This window comes from Vidua chalybeata, chromosome 4, assembly GCF_026979565.1.
Source record: "Vidua chalybeata isolate OUT-0048 chromosome 4, bVidCha1 merged haplotype, whole genome shotgun sequence".
In the NCBI taxonomy this organism is placed as follows: Eukaryota; Metazoa; Chordata; class Aves; order Passeriformes; family Viduidae; genus Vidua; species Vidua chalybeata.
The window spans coordinates 22,125,841-22,146,615 of NC_071533.1; the positions used below are offsets into that span (position 1 = coordinate 22,125,841).

The following is a 20,775-nucleotide window of genomic DNA, read 5'->3' on the forward strand; positions in this document are numbered from 1 at the left end:
ATCTCAAAGCTCTTCCATTTTGTTACTGGCTTTTATTTTTGAAGCCATCACAGCCAGATTCTTCATACACAGATCCTAGTGCTGCCATTGGAGAGCCTGGCTCCCAGTCAAGGAAGGGAGAAGCTACAGGGACCCAACTTGAGACAGACTTGGTACCTAAAATGTTTTTGCCCTTCTATTTTATTTGATCTCCCTGGAATATGCAGCCCTTCCAATATTTTCTTGCTCAGTGCAACTTGGTGCTTCATATTCAGGAACCTCCACATATTCATATTCAGGAACCTCCACTTTCTGAATTATAGAAGTGTTGAAGTTCAGAGCAGAATAAACCCAGAGCAGCTTGCACAGTGGATCTGGCCCAGCAATCACTGCACACCTCAGAGTCAGTGTTCGTGTCACAGCCAGTGTGCATCTCACAGGCAGGTGCAGGACTGTGCCTGCATGGCCTGCAGGCTGCATTGTGCTGCACACACCCCTCAGCTGCAGGAGAAACTCAGGATAAGGAAGCCCACAGGCAGCTCCTACTTGGTACCATTTATCATACCATAGGTGTGGCCTTGCCTTTCTCTAGAACTGCAGCAATAAGATCTTGTGTGAACCTCCTTCTTATTCAGCAGTAGAAATTACGGACAGAGTTGTTTTCTTGTAAGAAAATTCTGCAGTAGCTCGAATGACCAAAATAAGAGAACCTCTTCCATAGATAGGATCTGCCTGGTGCATGGATCATGGGTTATTATGATGCAATATCAACTGGGGTTCCCAACATAGAAAAGAATAACTGAATTACCTATGCTATTCTCTTCTTATAGCCTTAGTTCTAATAACTAGAATTTTAAATTATAAATTTCAGGGACTGAGCAACTTTCTGGAGTCATTATGGACCAGAAACTCCTTGTACAATGCAGCTCCTTCTTTTACACATATTGGAGGGTGAACTCACATCTCATAGAGTTCAGGTTCTTCGTTCCCCAGATAATGACTGTGATTTAGATTTTTGTCTCAGCAAAACAAGACATGGAACCTGCAGTTTGGTCTAGCACAAAACCCAGTGATGTGAGCTCTAACTGACACTATATTTATGGGGAATGGAACGGAACATAGATAGCATGATGTCCTCTGATATTCTGGCTTGGAGGCATTACAGCACAATAGGTTACACCATGTTTGTAACTCAGCTGCTCAGAGGCTGAGGATCAGTAAAGTGCTGGCTGTTCTTTTCGAATTGCATTTCCCGGCAGGCTTTGAGCAGCAGAAGTTTGTACAGTCTCCAGTGTCCTTGGCTGTGTGCATAGCACTCAACACTTTGGCACAAGTTCTTCTTGCATTATCTTGGCAGAATACAGAGCCTTCAGCAATCTTAATCTTTTATTTGATCACTTTATCTTTTAAATTTCATTTCTTTCCTATCCTAATTCTTTATTTTTCATTAAAGCCAGTACACAAAGATCAAGCTGGTAGAATATGTTCTGTAGCTGTCAATCAGTGGCCACAAAAAATACAATATGTGAATAGTTAAACCAGCAGCCTTGCCTACTGAAGTTATCTGCATGGCAGAGATGTCAGAGTATTGTTTCCAAGCCTGACTTCTACATGCAGGGAGTAGCAGAGCATGTCCTGGTCTCTTTTATCTTCCTCAGGAGAGCAGCCAAGTGGCATAATCAATTCTTCCAGGCTTTTGTCTTTCACCTGATGTTTACTTTGCTCACTGCCTAAGGCTCTACTCTTCTTTTGCCGCTTAAAATGTATTTACTTTTGGACTATATGAAAAATAACTGCAATATATACAGTGTTTTATATATATATATATATATATATATATATATATATATATATATAAATCGAATATATTGATAAAGAAGCAGGATATTTCTCCTTTTCTCTAATTACTACAACAGCAAACCTCCCCTAGTTGTTGAGAAATAGTCGAGCAAACAAAAAACTACCACTAAAAAGAAGGAATAGCCTTCTTCGTACAAGTTAAAGAGGGAATTTTAGTAATCCAGATAGTTTTGACAAGTGTGTGGTATATATTATTGCAGCTAACAGAGGTCAAATGTTAGAGATGTAACTCTTTTTGCAACTCCTGGTATTAAAAAAAAAAATAAAATCTATGGCTGAGAAAACCTGAAATGCACTTAAATAAATGCAAGGTGTTTTAGCTGGCACGCAGTGAATTCATAAGGCAAAATTAAAGTCGGAAAGGAGACCAAGCTACATTTTACTTTGTTTTGTTTTCTCACTGATTTAAATTCATAAGGCCCATAACAGGATAATAGTGACAGTTATGATAAGAAAAAATTTCCTTTCATTCACGTCAGTTTTCTTCTAAAGTCAGTGCCAAAAATTCAGGTTAATAGTTGTAGAATATTTCTCTAAAAGCAATACTTTTGCAAAATATATCTGCAGTATAATCTTCCAGAAAATAATAAGTATTTCTGGTGAAATAAAAGGTGTAATTGGTAACTGACAAGTGATTAACGGAGTTGATCAGGAGGGAAGACAAAATAGCAAAGGTAATGAAACAGGTTTCTGGCTGTTATTGTTGAATGCCAGAATTTTTTTTCTTTTGTCTCAGGTCTTTATGTGCTCTGTGTTTTGTATATGCAACTCACTCCAAAGTGAGCTTCAAATGTAGAACAGAAACAGAGTCAGGTTTACCATGTAAGTGAAAATACCTGTGTTTCATGCAGTTATGCAGTTAGAAGTGCCAGTTACTGAACAGAAATAAATAACAATATTTAAAGTTTATTTTTAAGGTAAGAATTTTTAGAAGACATCCTCGATTGATCACTTCTAAGGCATTGCTTTTTTTTGTTTTACTTTCATTGTATTAAAAGCCTTAGTTTAGACATTTGCACGGGGATCCTCAAGTGAAAGATATTCCTATCTTATAAAGGAATAATTTTCCAATACTTTCCCTGGAAAACTTTAAACAAGAAGAGTGTAAAAGTGAATTTGGCCTAATTTGCTCATTGATTGAAGTAAAAATTTGTTTTCAGGAGTAATTTTGGATAGACTTATTTCTGAGAAAGGGGAATGGGCACAGATAAACAGTCAAGATTAGAAATTGAGTGTATAATAAGAAAGGCTTGGAACAGCTGGAAGTACGACAACAATGCAGCGGTTTCCCTGAAGTGATGCTTATTTTAGAAATGCCCATATTTGGTCTTTGAATTTCCTCATTTTCAGGGGTGTTACGGATTTTTTGTAATGCAGTCTGCAAATGTAGATTTTTCTAATATGTAATTTCTTGGAATACTAACACTGTATGCTACTATCACTGTAATGAAAGCTCTTCCATTGTCAGTTATGCCTATTGTCAACTATGAAAAGTTGTTGCAAGATAATGAAATCTGATGGATATATGAATGATCACTCCACGAATTTATTATTCATGGAGTTTTTAAAAAAACTCTTCTTTTAAAACCAATAATCACACTGAATTCTTGAATGTTGCATGTCTAAAGCTAGGAAAAAATATACATAGAGATTCAACTTCCAAATATGAAATAAGATCCCCAATTCTTTCTGCACTTCTATAATGTAACTAACGAAAAAAAGTATTACTGTTCTAGACTCTAAATGTCCAGGAAGAACAAGGTAACAGCAAACAAATCCACTCAAGAGAAATCAAAGAAAGGAATGGAAGATAAAAAATTACCTTACCCTGTCAATTCCTCAAAGTTTGCAAGAATAATTTGAGCTCCAGTTCAGTTTTGAGCAGCTGAATGTGTCAGGAATGTATGCAGGTGTGCTGTCCATGTTACCACTTCTTTTTGCTGAAATTTAATACTGTACATGGAAAATGGTGCTATTGGCTACTGTTGACAAAAGCCAGTCTACCTCTTAGAATATTATATTCAGGTATTTACCCAAAAATAAAGCCAATGAGCTTGTAAGTATTGCTAAAACCATTCATCCATAATTGTTCTGACAGGGTAAAATATAATCTCTAAAACATTAGGAAAAAAGCTTCTTTTACTTTTTTTCTCATTTTAAGAGGTGATAAAAAGCTGAAAACACCTAGCAATCTCACACAGAAGACACAGATTCTGAAAACACATTTCTGAGGGCTTTCACAGTTGCCCTGGATAGCCATCATGACCAGGATGTTTTAGTTTTAACACACTCCATGGAAAGACCTCTAGTAGTCTCCACTCCGTTGGAATTGCGCAGCAAGGGAGTATAGGCTATCCTGGTTTTGGCTTCACCAAGAAGCTGCCTAGTTTTCTCAGGGTTTGGGGAAAATCAGACTATCTGGACCAAGCTGAGACTGCTTAGAGACTTCAGCTGACAGACACTGAAACTTCCTAACTTCTCCCAAGAAAGGAAATTCTGAAAGGAAGCACAAACCCAATAATCAATATTTTCATAGTCCGGCATTGCTTTTCTTTCTACACACTAAATATAATAGCAAAAGCTAAATTTTTTACCTTAAAAGAATATGTTAATATTTTTTTTTTCAATTTTAACTTTGAAATTCAAAACCTGTTGAAAACACGGATAAAGAAGACAAATATTTATACCCTCTAGTTCCCCCCCTCTCATTGCAGTTCCTGGGCTCACGCACCATAGATGTCCAGAGCTGGGAGTTTTTGAAGGACTCTCTCGCCACCAGAAAGGCATCACTGGCAATTTAGGGGCTGTGCTGAGCCAAAACCTCAGCCCAAGGTTGTTTTGGTGTCCTAAAGCAAAAGGAGAGCAATTCCACCACAGGAGAGGGAACAAAGGCATCCAGCAGGACTGAATTAAGACTGAATTATGACCTGATGGCACTCTCTGCATCCTATCAGAAATTAACTTGCTCCTCATGCTTTTGAAATTCTCTCCAAGCCAGATGTTTTATCCTAGTCCTAAAGTACACAGGTCCTTTTCTATGAACTGTTACTCACTGCAGAATCTCACTGAAGAGGTTTCAGTAGCTCCCTTGTGCACTGAGCAAAGGCATTGTTATACATATTAATGTTTTTAAAAAGCCTGTTTAAAAGGAATTAAGAGACTGAACAACTGCTGTCTCAACAGCAGAGATGAGGGAGCTGTTATATTTAAAGGTGCGATATGCAGAAAAGAAGTATAACCTTTCCAGGGAAACCCCGTGGCTACAGAAATCTTATTTTTAATTACAGGACACAATAGTTTTCTGGTAAAAATAAGACATTCTGAGTTTAGAGCTGAGACAGTAGCTTAGTAAGTTTGTTCATTGTATCACCAAACTTGAGTTCAATATGACAAGCCTACTAAAGCATGCCAGCCTTTACACTCCATGTCCTGGCTCTTATCCCTTTGTCATCACCTTAAGGTTATCCAAAATTCCATCTTCATTAATAAGATCATCCTCGGTTTTCTTCTGATAAAATTTATGACAATGAAGTGGAAGTGGCAACAAACCTAAAAATAAAATAGAAGACGGCAGCTGTGCAGTCCTGGTTTCAAGGACTCTGAAAAAAATGCGTAAATAATGGACACCAGAGATGACCCAGCAGGAAAGCACAAAATTATGGGTGTGAAAGAATACTCAAAGGAGGTGAAAATAAAGTGAAATGGCATTTGGGGTGAAAACATTCAGCATAACCTTTATGATAAGCACTTCCATTCAAATAAAATGGAAAAAAATCTCATGGACACTGAATTCTGCCTTCAGAAAAAGACAAAAATAATTTGGTAATGGAGACAATTTCACTATTATTTATAATGTAACAAGAATGGTACAAGAAGTAAATCTGTTAAAAAGATAAAATTGTTTGATTTAGATACAGTAGAAGTATTTAAAACTCTTCAAATATGGTTTAAATCTGCATCTCATACAAAACCAGTATGACACTCACTGGCACATTTACAAATTTTATTCAGAAAGAAAAATCACAATATGTGGGACATAGTTGCATGCTGGGACAATTTACTACTAACTGTGAAATAAATAAAAAATTTTAAAAGTTCACAAAAATATTTTTCCTGGTCTACTCTGTCTGTTAATAATTTATTTCCTAACTGCTCCTAATTTAGGGAAATTGATAGTTGCTATTCCAATGATATCATGATGCTGGTTATCAAACCATCATTTATAATGATGCTGGTTATCAAAGCATCATTTAGGAACTCACTAAAGACAAGTGCTAAAATCCATTGCATTGTTCTAATAAAATGCTCTGCTGACTCAGGGAATTTCTGCAGTCCTTGTGATTTCAGCTATTCTGATCCTTACATGTAGGCACCACTTGCCTTTCTGAAGCTTTCATGCACTTCCTGTTTCAAGTGGACAAAAATGTGAAAAACAGATATGGATACTTTTTCACTGATTTTCATACAGTCCCTTCAAGATTTACTTTTGCTGTGATCTAGGATATGTCTATGAATAAGATGTTCCAAATAAACCATGAAAAAAAATCCTGGGCAGAAGGCATAACTTGGAAAAACAGCATATTTAGTAGGTGTTAAGAAAGAATCATAGAAGCAGCAGGTTTAAAATTCCCCTTTTTAACCACAGATTTATATCTATGATATAGATTTACCCATGTAGCTTCTCATAGAATAGTTTAATCTAAAATCCATTTTTGAAACCAAATGAGGCTCTTAATAATTAGTAGGTTTGTAGAAATAGAGGAGTGGTTGCCCCTTTGTTGTACAATAATGGAAATGAGACTAGAGATTTGGTGGACTGTACAATAAAAATTAGACTAAATTCGACTGAACACAATGAAACCTCATTGCAAATCAAGCCTGAAAGTGTTTTAGTTCCATTTAGTGAGTACCTTAGGAATCTGGGAAAATATTTTCTTAATAAATTAGTAGATTTGATAAAACAAACCCAAATATCTCTCCTTGCTTTACATCTTCTGTGAATGCACTTTCCAGAAATTTAACATTCAGGGGAAAAAAACTGTAGAGAGAAGGGCATTAGTATGGAAGTGCAGCGATAAACCTAGCTATTACTTCATTATATATTAATTAGCTGAACAACTTCACCAGCATAACCACAGTCTTCCAGGCTGAGAAACTCCAGACTGAAAAATGGAAACCAATAGAAGATTATAATAAAATATGTACAGAAGCAGTAGTGGGAATATTTCTATTTATTCTCCTTGTGGCATAAGATGTTTGTGAAAATCTCCTGAAAACAAAATGATAACATTATATTTTAGTTTCATGGAATATTAATAATTTTAAATTTAGAAAACAAAGCAAAAAAACACTTTTCTGGGAAACACTCTGGCAGTGTATTTCTGGCATTTCATATGCACTTGAACAATAAATTATCAATGTTCTCATAAATTAGGTTAGCTGGGAAATAATACACAAGAATAAAACCATAAAGATCATTCATTATTGCACACAATCAAAAGGTGTACAGTTAAAGCTGCTCTGTCAAGTGGGATATAGGACTGCCATCCATTTCCATTTAAAAGAGGCTTTCCTTCTTTAAAATATTCCTGACATGCACCAAAATACTTCTAAAATTCCTCTTAGGTAGGACAGCAGGGCATTTAAAACTTGAAATTCTGCACTATGGGGTCAGAGTTTCATTCCAAGGTAGGTGTCCAGAAAAGGCCTAGGCATTCAACAAAATATTCCTTGCACTTCCCTTCTTTCCAGAGTGCCTGTCATGTGTCCATAGGAGCAGTACCGTTTTCATTGCAGCTCATAGGAAATAGAAAGGAAGCAATTTTTCATTCTGCATCGACTCAGGCCCAGAAATTACAAAGAAATATGTCCACAGTATCCCCAGCCACCATAGTGAAGTGGATTTTATATCAAAGTAAATGTATATTTTCCACCAAAAAATATTTAAAGTGAGAAAAAGGGAGTTTTGCCTGAGTATGGGTTATATAAGCACTTTCAAAAACTGTATAAGAGCACTGCAAAGTAATTTGCACTTTTTACCTTTGCTTTGATCAGCTTCAATTTCCCTATGTGGGTTTTTTCCCCATTTAAGACACTGTCATTGTTTCTTACTTCAAATAATGTACTGAAAGAGGAACAAGAATTACAATAATTAGAAGTTATGACACTTATATTCTCAGAGTATCAGATAGAATCAGTTCCTGCCTACTGGTAAAATTCACCTATTAAAAATATTAACTGAATAGAACTCTGGATCCGGATAACACGTATTTACATTTCCATTTTTGTCTTTCAGTTTGAAATTTTTCTACATTAAATGCCTCATTGATTTTTTTTTCTTAAATATTTCTTGATTTATCAGTAATGATGTCCACTCCAGGAAATTTCCTGGCAGTTAACCATATAGAACAGGGATCTAGATGCCAGGGTTCACTAGTAACTAGATATTTTTAGAAGACTTGCAAAGTGTTCTTAAATTTCCAGATTTTTCTGACCCTGGCATGTCTTTCCTTCATGAATGTAATGGCCTGTGGATGGTTGGATTACTTAAGAACTGTTGGTGAATATTCCCAGTAGTTGGACTTGGTAATCTTTGTGGGTCCCTTCCAACTCAGATTATTCTATGATTCTAATATTACTTTTTTTTTCTGTTGAATTTAAATTAAGTTCAGGGAAAATAGGGACATTCACATATCCATTACTCGTTTATGTCCTTCTGGATAATCTGTGTAGCTCTAAACCTGAGAGAATCCCTTGCAGTGGGCTGGAGCAGAATCCTGGCAGGTTTGATGAACTTCCTTTATGGAAAAGGCCTATCACAGCACTGAGTGGCAGAGGAAGGGGCACTTAAACAGCTGCTGCTGAAGCAATAAAATTAAACTATTGGATTCAAGACAACAGTTAGACCCACACTTTACCTTTATTGGGATTGATGATGAACCATTTAGAGAGGCAATCCAATCATATTGCAATGAGAGTGTGTGATGCTGTAATTTTATGGTTTGCATGGCCTCATTTAAATTACTAATATTTTACAGGTACAGTAGGAAATAGGAGCTACATCTTCATTATCATTTCTATGTTCATTAGCAGTAATGAATAGATGTTATGGAATAACATTAAAGCAATGTACTTAGTAAAAAGGAAACCAAAGAATGCCCTGCCAGGTTCCCAAGGGCTGCATGTGTTTGCCCTGAAGCACACCAGTATCTTACTGTTCTCTTAGAAACCAGAACCACCCCATTGTTAGGCAACTGGTGAAGGACACTCACCATGTCTAATCCAGGATGTATTTCATTGAATCACAGAATCATTACAGTTGGAAAAGAGCCCTAAGATCATTGAGTCCAACCATTAACCCAGCACTGCCAAGTTCATCACTAAACCCTCTCTCTAAGCACCACATCCACATGATTTTTGAACATTTCCAGGGATGATGATTCCACCACTTTCCTGGGCAGTCTGTTCCAATGCTTAATTACCCTTTCAGTGAAGAAACTCTTCCTAATATCCAGTCTACATCTGTTCTGGTGCAACTCAAAGCTGTTTCCTGTTATCCTACTGCTTGTTACCTGGGAGGAGAGACTGAGCCCCACCTTGCCCTTACACATAGTTGTAGAGAATAATAACGTCCCGCTGAGACTCCTTTTCTCCAGGTTAAACAACCCCAGCTCCTTCAGCTGCTCCTCACAGGACTTGTGCTCCAGACCCTTCACCAGTATCTTTGCTCTTCTTTGGAGACACCAAACAGTTTACAGGACTTGCATGAAGACCCAGCATAGGCCCAGTCACATGAATGCACAAGTTTTAGAGCATTTTAGAGCATCTGAAATATGCCCTGGTGCACCCTTGTCCAAGTAAGCAGTGACTGCCCCATATACACCTGCCACATATTTCCCAGACTGTCTGATGGGGACAACTACTTGAAAAGAGCATCTCTCCTGCCATGGGCTGATCATGCAGGACTGACCGGCTGGAGAGATCTGCCTGGCCCTCTACCTCCATGGCAAAATGCAATCTTTGTGCGCTGCTTTGAGAAGTTGTCTCATCCTTGAGTGTTCTTGATAATTACTATATTACTTGATGTAATGTAACAAGCTCCCACCTCCCACATATGCTGCTCTGAGGTCAGTTAAGAGCTGTAAGCTAGAATTCACAGGCAGGGAAACTAAAGCTAAGAGTGAACTAAAGGTTCTGCTTAAAGTCAGATGAGAAGTAATGGACAGGTCTACTACTGTAATGAGACATCTTAAGCAGCAAGATATGAAGAGCTTAGGGATAATACAGAGCCTATGTCCAGGACATAAAAGATGGACTGGAATAAATTACCTCTGGCACGGGTGCAGATAATATAACCTGAGCAGCCTGGCCACTTGGACCCCTTCTTTGGACTCATAGGTCTTGTTTTCCATTGATTTTTCCGTGATTAGAGGAAAAGGAAACAAATTGCATAATTACCTTTCTCTCATCCCAGTTTTTTTTCCCCTTTCCTTATATTAGACCTTACTGATTTTTTAAGTGTGTGCTTTCATTCTATAAAAAAGATGCCTCCAATGAAAGGAGATGTAAAAGTCTTCCAAGAGAAGCTATTATATAAGTCATTATTGGAGCAGTAGTTAGCTAAATAAGGAAGAAAAAACTAGCAACTCAAAATGGCAATTCATCATCAAGTGTCTGCTGCTTTATGTGCTAACAGCCTTTCTCAGCTTCCTTAAAGCCATCTGCTTGTTTCAGCTATCTCTCCATACCAGGCTCTCCCACTGTACTCCTCTCCATCTCACACATTTGCTAGAAAATATCTCATCAGTTCTCAGACTGGTAGGACTTTGTGTTTTACCTTCTAGATACTCTTGCCTTTTTACACAAACATAATTGTTTTATCAGGTAGAAGTTTCAGCAGATGCTGCTTATGCAGGAGAAAAACACTTGATTCGCTCCTTTCTGTGTCAGGAGCATCCAAAAAGCTCTATTAAAATAAGCACCTCCATTAAAAAAATGGATGGACAACAGAGAAAACCAGCAGATTTTGACAGGCACAGGTAGTTAGGAATGACAATAATGCAGTGAAATTAGGAAGCAAATCATACACAGATTTTTTTTTCCCCCTCTTACCACTACCAAGAGAAATTTTTCTATTTTAAAATACAGAATTAACTGAAAAAGATTTTGTTGGTGTCAGAGTAGTATTTTGCAAATGCATAGCTACAAAAATGCTGGGTAGTGGGAGTGAAATGCAAAGGAATTGCAAATGTAAATGTATAGGAGTATGAAGATTTGAGTGTACAAGCCTATATTCCAGACATAGGGAAAATAACTATTACAGTAGTAAATCACAGCCTTATAAGGCGCAAAAATAAAGGCTAAGTACTTGCAACCATTTGCAAGCTGCAAACACTCAGCTATGAAAATGTGGGTCATTATTTTAATAAATCATTAGGAGGAAAAAAATGGAGCAAGAAAGACAGAGTTTAGTGCTGAGCTGAAAAGACAATCTGGTGGAGGTGAGCAAGATGAGGGTGGATGACACATAAAAATGGATAGAGTGTAGTTGCCAAGGGTAGGAAGGACCTTGTCCCAGGAAGAATCAGATATGCCCTGCAGAGTGGAAGCCCTCTGCAAGAAACAATGTGCACAGTGGAGACAGGCCGAGCACTGCCTCTGCTCCTGGAGGAGATTTGTTTTATGGGACCTGTAGGGGCCATTTAGTCTGCTTGCTCATTTTTAAGGAGGAAAACTTTAAAAGCATCTGTTTGATATTGGATTGCTGTTGAAAAGACAGATGGGCAAGAAAAGAAAGGTAAATGTTGTTTCCTTCCCATGATTTGTTATTTACTAACAAATACTGTTCTGATGGAAATTTCTCAACCAGAGAGTACCCAGGTACTATGAAGCCATTTCCATATTTACTTTTTTTTAATGACCAACCAAATAGATATGGAGAGACAAACTTGAAATAGCTTGGAAGTTTGGGTTGGTAGAGATGCTTTCCTGAAAAATGGATTTTTGCTACAGTTATCCAATATTTAATATAGTGCTCATAACACCCTGGATTCAGATATTGCACAAAACATAATCCAAAAGCCACTACCATGACATAGCTCAAGCTTGAAGGAATAAAAAGCCTCACAAAACTAAATTTAGGACCATTCCATTTTAATATCCTAAATTATTTAAAATACAACAGGCTGTAATCATGGCCATTTAGACACACCTTAAGTACACAGAGGTTAGGTCCAAATCTGTTGGCAATGAAAAGCTGAAGAGTTTAAAACTTCCCTGTCAGCAATGGCAAGTGTAACTTGTTTGTGGGGAAACACAAAATACTATAAGAGGCGAGGGATTCACACCTCTTTTCCAAATACAGTTGAGGTCATTCCAGTGATCTTTGTGGGATCATGCCACTATTTGCAAGTATTGCAGATTTGATCAAAAAGGTTTTGAAATCATCTAGAATCTCTTTCTATACTGATTTTTTCCAATGATTTTTCTAGTGATTGCTTTCTTCAGTGAACTCCAGTTCCAGATCCATTCTTTATTTTTCCCTTTCATTCAAATTTTCTAATACATAGAACAAACAATAGTCTATATATCTTCCTGTATTGAACAAGCCACTGACTTCAACAGTTTGCAAGCAGACTTTATGGTACTGAATTCTTCACGGAAACCTGTGAATAATATAAACATATGCACAGATAGCAGGATATGTTTAAGAAAACACAAGGCTACCTCTATCAGATAATATATTTACAATCAAAATTTCAATTACACCTCCTTAAATCTGTATCCTGACTGATCTGAATAGTTTTCAAAATAGTTGAATGTAGGAATGAGGAATGTAAAATGAGTGCATCTTCTTCCACACTTCACTCTCTTAGTTCCCTTTTCATACATGATGTCTGGTGCTCCGCACAGTCATGCCAATACTGCAGGCAATGTTTTAAAGGCAACTGTAGGAGCTACCTTAAATATCATCCATTAACCACAAAATGAAAGATTATATCACAGTGACAGGAATAGCAATTGCAATACTCACTATCTTTTATTAAGCTTTAAAAGTAATTAAAGCTAAAATCTGTCACTGGCCTTATAAAAGTGATCATCTATTTTTCTTTTAATTCTCCCTAAGTTAAACAAATATTTGATGTTAATTAAAAATGTGGGTTTATACATGCATTTTATTGGAAATGAATTTGTGATAGTGTGTATATGAATGAGTTTTTAGCCCTGGTATAGAATAGACATTTTATTAAACACTGCAAAGCCATAAAGCCTGCTGTTCTGAGAAAGGGAAGGATGCCCTGTTGGCCGTCATGCTTTTGAGAAGCACAAGGGATTGCCTTGTATTCAGATGGCATAGAAGGTAGAACTGCAAAAGAGCAACGAATTAATTAGAGCAATCATTTTGAGAGCAGTTCCAAACCCCATTTTAATTAGCAAATAAAGCAGAATACTAACTCCTTAAGAACTGTTTTTGCTTCCTGATTTACTGGATGATGGCTGTTGTACTCTGCTTTGTTACAAATCACAAAATCTAGTGCCTCATTTTGCATGCAAAGTGCATTAAAATACCTTCTTTCCCATTCTATAGGGGCCTTCAAGATATATTACGATGGTAAAATCTGTACAACCCAGCACAATTATTTTCTAATTAGCATCCTTAAATGTTGCATTGTGGTCTGAATAAGTTTTAGTATTGCCAAAGAGTTCAAGAAATAGCCATGTCTGTACAACCCAGCCACATGTGACAAAATTAAATTGGCACACTTCACTATCTAGACCTTGTGCTCCTGGCAGTGATAGCCAGCTCAGTACCTCAGAGAGAAGGCTCAGCTGTCACTCACTGACCCGTTAACTCTCAGGTTGCATCCTGCAGTGTCATAGCCCTTATTCTTACAAAGATGGTTCTCCCTGGAGACCCCCAGTACCTTCAGGAATGAGGGAAGAACAGCCATGACAGCAGCACTGTCCAATAGGGCAGCACAACATAGTCCGAGAGCGTTTTGTGCCAGCATCCCAAACTAGAGCTGAAATCCTCTTTGCTGCCCTAGTGAGCCACCTGTAAATGGGATAGCATCACTAACAAGCTGCAGCTGTCTCCTCCAACATCATACACACATACACATGCAAAGGGCCTTTGGTACTGCAGCAACACACTTTGCTCAATTTGTACTGTGGACCCTTCCAGTGAGGTGTCAAATAAAACAAACACCTGCCGCTGCTTTTCAAATACAAAGGGGAACCATTGTGAGAGTAAGAAAAATCCTTCAACAAAAAGCCATTTCTTTTCTTCTCTTTATCCAGGGTCTTGTTACTGCCTGTACACGAAATAAATTGAACATACTGCAGTGCACTGTTTAACATAAAGGTAATATTGCCTCAAGCTTTTGTGGGTTTTACCCTCTGGGGAAAAACACAGAAGAGTTCACCACAGGAGAAGCTAGTGTCAACATCACCCTGCCTGTAGAGCTCAGGCACATTTCCCCAACATGCCAGGGATTCACTGCATATATATGATTTAGGCCATGCTGTGTGCACTGGAAAAATAAATTGTATTTTACCTGTAGCAGTGTGTGGGTGCGTGTACCTAAACATATGAGTACAGGTCAAAGAATGTGTGTATGTGTGTATGCATGCATGCACAGCAGCAGAAAAAGGAGAAAAAGAAACAAATCAAACCAGACTGAAACTTAATGGAAAAGATAAATTCAGACACGATTACAGCTGTGAGGTGAAAACAAAAGTCCCAATTTTGTTGGTTATGTGGAAAACAATCCAGTAATAAGGTTTTATTTATAAAGATTCACACTTCTCATTTTCTATCTTCTCAAAAAAATACACCCATGACAGCCCATGCAAAAAAGTCACAGAAAAGAAGAAAGAAATGTAAGAAATTAATACAAACATAAACATAAAAATAGGTTTTTTTTAAAGGAAATAATTCATTGTTGATACTGCTGCAGGGGATTCAAACTCAGTACATTGCAGACCCCATGTTTCAGCCCCTAGGTCATGTTCACTAATGGACAAAAAATGATGCAATAGAATTCTGCTCCCCATGTTTTGAAAACAACAACAAAAAGAAAAACCCAATGAAAATAACAAAGGATGAACACTTGACTCCAGTTTTTCTGCTCATACATACTTGAAAGACAGATGAACTCTGCTGCTTAAGGTGTATAATGAAATTATTTCTGGTTCACAAGTAGGCATATGATCTCAAAAAGAAAAGATCAAAAGCCCAGTTTGTAGAATTAAAAATATTGGAAAAATTCTTTTCTGTGTGACCAGTACACAAAACATGACTTATTCTTTTTCAGTACCTAGGTTTGCCCAGTACTTAAATTTGGATCTGTTTCCCAAGCCCAGCTCACCCTTTAGGCATGTGACTCAATGAAGTGTTTGTTTATGCCATACCAAGTCCAGAGAAACATTAATTGTAGTATATGGACTTTACAGCGTGTCCACATGGGGGCCAATTAGTGCTAACATCATCCCTGCTCTGAAGTGTGACCTGGGGTAAATGTGTACCCTTGGGCTGAATGTTTGCACTGCAGTAACTTTAAACTCAAGCTGTCTTCAGAGTGGCTTAAGCTCTCTCTGCCATGGTGTCACAAGAGAGTAATGACTCTCACTTTAAATGGGATTATTTCTGGTACACACTCCCCAGCAATTGCTCTGCTGGACAGACCAGACAATGAGCATCATTGCTTTCTAATTATATGATCAGAATCATCTGGGTTGTCCTAGTGCTCTTAATGAGATTGAATAGGAGTAGCTGAGATTCAGACAGATGTTACAGAGATTTCCTCATGGAGCAATTCTAATTATAAAATTTCATAATAATCAACTACTGAATTAAAAAAAAATAGATACAAATGTATTATGCTAATATATACTTGAGCCACCATTTCAGAGCAAAATTAATTAGGATAGAATGCAACTCTCTTTTTCTTTGGGTACTGGCTTTGCAGGACTACTAACACTGTTAGGCAGGACGGATCCTATGCAGGCACTGAAGCCAGTTAATGTGATTCTGGTTCCAGAAAGGAAGCAGATCAGTTGAATATAATGGCATCACATTATAGGCTCTCACTTTTCTTATTAGACACACACTTTGAAGGTTGAAAAGGGGATTTATTTATTTCATGCAGCACTATGTGTCTAGAGGTTATTAGTGATTAAAGTACTATTTTAGGATTTTCCGTGACAATTTTCTCTGTGGTATAATTTCACTATAACCAATGAAATTATGGGAGGGAAGAATGTGGCCTTATACACCTTAAAACCGAATGTTTCTGTCACCATTTCAAGGAGGTTAAATACTTGCAGACTGTTAAATTTCAAGGTTCAGGCAGTGAACGGCACTGTCAGCTCAATGCCAGGCTGTAATCACATGGCAATGGTAAGGCCCACAGCCACAGGATCAGACAGGAGTGGGACATCCCCTACCTTTAGAGGGCCTTAAGGTTATTCCCCCTTCCTGACCCTCACTTTGAGGGTGGGATACAGTCATGATTTGCTTTTCTTCACACAGGGGTCACTAGACAGAGCCTTGTGAAGAACCAATAGAGGGTTCATCCTGCAAAGGTAACTTTTTGCCTTCTGGGGAAATACAGTTGCTCAGCTGCAGCGGAAAGTCTACATCTTTTTGAAGTACAGCCAGACTGTGCTACCTATTCCAGTTGGCAGCTGCTGCCCACGGCACAGTGAAGAGGGATCACAGGATAGCCTGGTGCACTGCAGCTGCAGGGAGCTGGCAGCAGTTGCTGAAAGCACTGCTGTCCTACAGCACAACTGGGTGAGCAGAGAACCATCCTCCCACGTCCTGCATCTTACCACATTTTTTCCTAAATTCCCCAGCAATCTTTTTCAACTGGGAGTGGGAATAAACTCAGGTCTATCAGGAAAACTGTTGAGCTGTAACTGTATCACTTTCTTGAGGCAGCGGCAAAGAGAAATGTAGAGATCAAGAGTGCCGGTTACCCTGCTTGAGGGCAATGAGGTATCAAAAACACAGCTTGAGATTATGCTTAATTCATAGATGTAATGAATTGTCACCTTAATCCTAATAAAAAAAAAAAAAAAACAGAGAAAATTTGAATCAGGAAAATTCAAAGAAATTAAACACAAAACTACCCGTTGCCCATTTGGCCAGAATTGTACACTGAAGTGTATGACACCAAATATGTCATACACCAATGTTATGATGTTGTTTCATATATATATATATATATATATATATCCTATTCTTCTTCACTTCTCAAATTAAAAAAAAAAAACCTCATGTGGTAAACAATACTGTGAAACACAGCTTATGCCAGGAAGGGCAATGTGCTCAGATATGTAGCTTTTTCCAAATGTTACCTGAGTTTTTTAGTCATATTTTAGTTGTACTGCACTAATATCTTACTCATCTCCCTCTCTTTCTTCATATACATGTTTACACACATATTCATACCTGCACTACCCAAGTATTCATCTGCATAAATACATACACACACAAATTCGAGGGTGTGGAAATGGACATAAAATTTGACAACATCAGAATACAACAAAGCTGTCATGTTGATGCCTTAATCATAAAAAAAAAAAAAAAAAAAAAAAAAAAAAGAATGGACAGATCAAATAATTTAGTAAAATAAGGAATATGGGCTAAGTCCCATGGTCTTTTGGACAGAGGGAAATAAAACATTTTTCCACAGGCAGGCTAGGTTTTTCTCACGGTGTCTTGGTATCTTGAAACCCTCTGGTTACACCACCCAAGAATTACTATAGCATTTTCTGGGCAATGTATATATTCTCCTGCTATGGTTTATCTTCCAGAAAATCTGCCACATGAAATATTGCTTTGCAAAAAGAGGCAGCAATTATTTTAACAATGTTTCTGGAGAGTAAAAGCTATTAGATTTCACTTGAATACTTTTAGTTGCACATTAGTGAAATGATACTGTTGCTTTAGGAAGTCTATCATTTGCTTCCATTAGAGACATGCAGGCTGCCAGCACCAACAGAGCCCAGAATAATTTCCACTGAAGTTAAAATACAAGTACTGTAGCAAACCAACAGCATCTCCCTTGCTGAATGGAGTTCTGCCTCTTTCTTTGAGCACTGTAACATTTGGGAGCATATGTGAAGAAAAGTTTTTATATTTAGCGTGCAAAGAAACTGTCTTAGAAGGCATATTTCTGAGGTCCTTGTCAGTATATCTGATAAATGTATGCGATATTTATGCTTGTGAGTGACAGTATTTACCACAGTACTGTATTTCCAATTAAATCCTACTCATCTACAGTATCACTGTGCAAAGAATTGAGAGGGAATATCATGGGTGATCTAAAAGGCCTGGCAGTAGATTTTCTAGAGAAAGAGTCTTTTCAATCATTGTTCTAGATGTAGGTAGCTTTACTCTTGTGTATATTTGTTCACCCTCAAGCACACTTTGCTTCAGTATTCATATCTGAGAAAAGTGCCACCCTTCAAAGAGAGACTGTAAGGCTTCCAAACAAAGCAAATACCGTGGTGAGCTGATGGGAGACAGAGAGTTATGGAGGACTGGGTATGGAAGAATGATAGACCTTCCAGACAATTCTCAGAAATACCCATTTCACCTGTAAGTTAATAGGCAGTGATTTAGAGAACTGACCTTACCCAAGCCTGTGCTTCACGGAAGAAAAGAAATAAACAGCCTCTAACTTCTATCAATGAATTGGGTTTTCTGATGAAAGTCCAAATTACATTTCTTAAAAAAAAAAAAGTTTTTTGTTTTTTTTTTTTTTGTTTTTTTTTTTTTTTTTTTCTTTGAGAAAACAGAAACTTTGAGACAACCACATACACAAATAGGGAAACTACAGCAATGCACCCCCTCAAAGCCACACAGAAAATTACTATTCTGAAATGTAATTTTCACCTTAATTGAAGAATCAGCTAATACTGTGGCCCTTACTGAAGGAATTCCAATCTGGAAAAAAAAAATCTTACAAATACTTCTATAGGAAAACTTCTTATCAAGATTTTCAGTCATATATTGCTCTATTGTTACAGTTAGATGTAGTTGTATATACCTTTTTCCAAACAGCTCCTTGGTTCTAAGCCTTTGAGGTTCATTAATACTCTCATGTTATGCACAGTGTTGTTCTGTGAGTAAGAAATATGATTCTCTTTTTGCTTTCCCTCACAAAAGCATGTGTAGCTCATAAAAGGTATCAAAGACAGTTCACTAACTGTACACTCTTATTTTTATATCATATTTTTCTGGTGTCTGTGGGTATTGGCAGTTGTAAGGGCAACAGAAAAAAAAAATGAAGCTAAAGGAATCATACTTGTCCTGGTGTCTGCAACTTCTCTGTGGGCTACAGTTTGCAACGCACAGACACTTGCTTTCCAAAGCAATGAATTAGGCAATAATATGTATTAGTAGACCATTTCTTGTATTCCTTTTTACCCTCCTGAAAACAGTAAAGATGGGGAGCAAAACTTACACAGCATTGAAAATAATGTATTATTTTTGACATGAAAGATGAGAGAAAGATGACTTCCATGGGACTCTGAGGATATCTTCCTACAGTAGTATTTTTAGCCCTTGACAAGACCTGCCATTTAATGAAATCTGTTTACAGAAAAAAATTATTATTCAATAATATGTTTTCGAGTCCAAGAACAATAACTCATATCTGACAGAAACTATAAAGCAGTGTTCAAAATGAAAGTAAAGTAGTGAAAGTGAGAAAATCATAACAAAACTCAGCCTAGCCTGAAGAACATTTATTGAATACATTTATGGACTTCTGCATATGCCTTACAGCAGACAGGTAAAATTCCATGTACAAACAGAACCCATGAAATACCTAAGTCTCCATTAGCTTTCCAAATAGAATATACATGATATTTAGGGCTTGCATACACTCTGCACAATGTTGAATTTCATTTTTGGAGAAAAAAAAAAGTAAGAAGTGTTGTACTGCCTAAAACTTCCCTATTTAAAGTATTTTCTGTGCACAATATGTAATTTCTATTCATTACAGTTCTCTAGAAAATTTAATTCAACTACAGAGTAACTCCCTCTGTTGTTAGCAGACAAAGCCTAATGCCATGTTTGTTTCAAATGAAAGAATACAAAGCAAACCTTTTTTCTGTGGAATAACAATGGATCCTTCATGGTTTGTTGCAAAATTACATTATAGTAATGTAATTAATAAATTATGTTTCTTAGTGAAAACTACCAGCTATGGCTGAAATAGTTAAGCATATAAGCAAACTTTTCCATGGAATAAGGAGATGTGAATTCTACTCTTGTTTGCTTTTTCACTCTATATATTCACAAGTTGTTATTGATGAGAAAAGACCAAGAGTAGAAGTGAGCTGTTTTCATTACATGAGACCAGTTAGACCATGATTTTGTATTGGCTCCAGAACGACAACAATCCTGCCCAAAAGTGCTATTTGTGCATGTGTACATTGTGCATGTCATTTAATTTTGGCAGTCCTTATGAAATCATGTTGGACGGAGTGAGCCCTGCTCTTTGACAGGCAGCAGCACGTAAAAGTTATTCAAATTTTGTAATAATGTGTTATATATATATGTTGCTTTTTACACTCTTCATAGCTTCTCAAATGCTCTGCACATCACTAAAATAATTATTTTTTTTATCTAGTCTGGAAATTTATCAAACAACATAGTGGTTAAGGTCTACAAAAATTGGCTTGTATTCTATGATGTTAATAGTATTTTTTTCTTCTTCAAGAAATCAGTATTAAAAAATCCCTATAATAATCTGTAGTTTGACTCCACGTTGCACCATCCAGATCTACATTCACACTGGTGCTAAAGTATTATTACTACTCTAGAAGATAACTAACAGAAGAATATTACTGAAATAATGAAACTTAATAAATGAATTGCTACATTAATTATAAATTATCAAACAAAAGTAGAAAAAA

At 37.0% G+C, this 20,775-nt stretch overlaps 1 long non-coding RNA gene across 1 annotated transcript in view; it reads right to left on the minus strand.

Moving 5' to 3' along the window:
* Window positions 1-7,920: 7,920 nt before the first annotated feature.
* The window catches only part of LOC128787141 (uncharacterized), a 44,376-nt gene continuing 31,521 nt past the window's right edge, over window positions 7,921-20,775 (minus strand). Inside the window, exon 3 of the long non-coding RNA XR_008430582.1 lies at window positions 7,921-7,963. This is a non-coding gene — a long non-coding RNA (uncharacterized LOC128787141). The remainder of the gene's footprint in view (window positions 7,964-20,775) is intronic.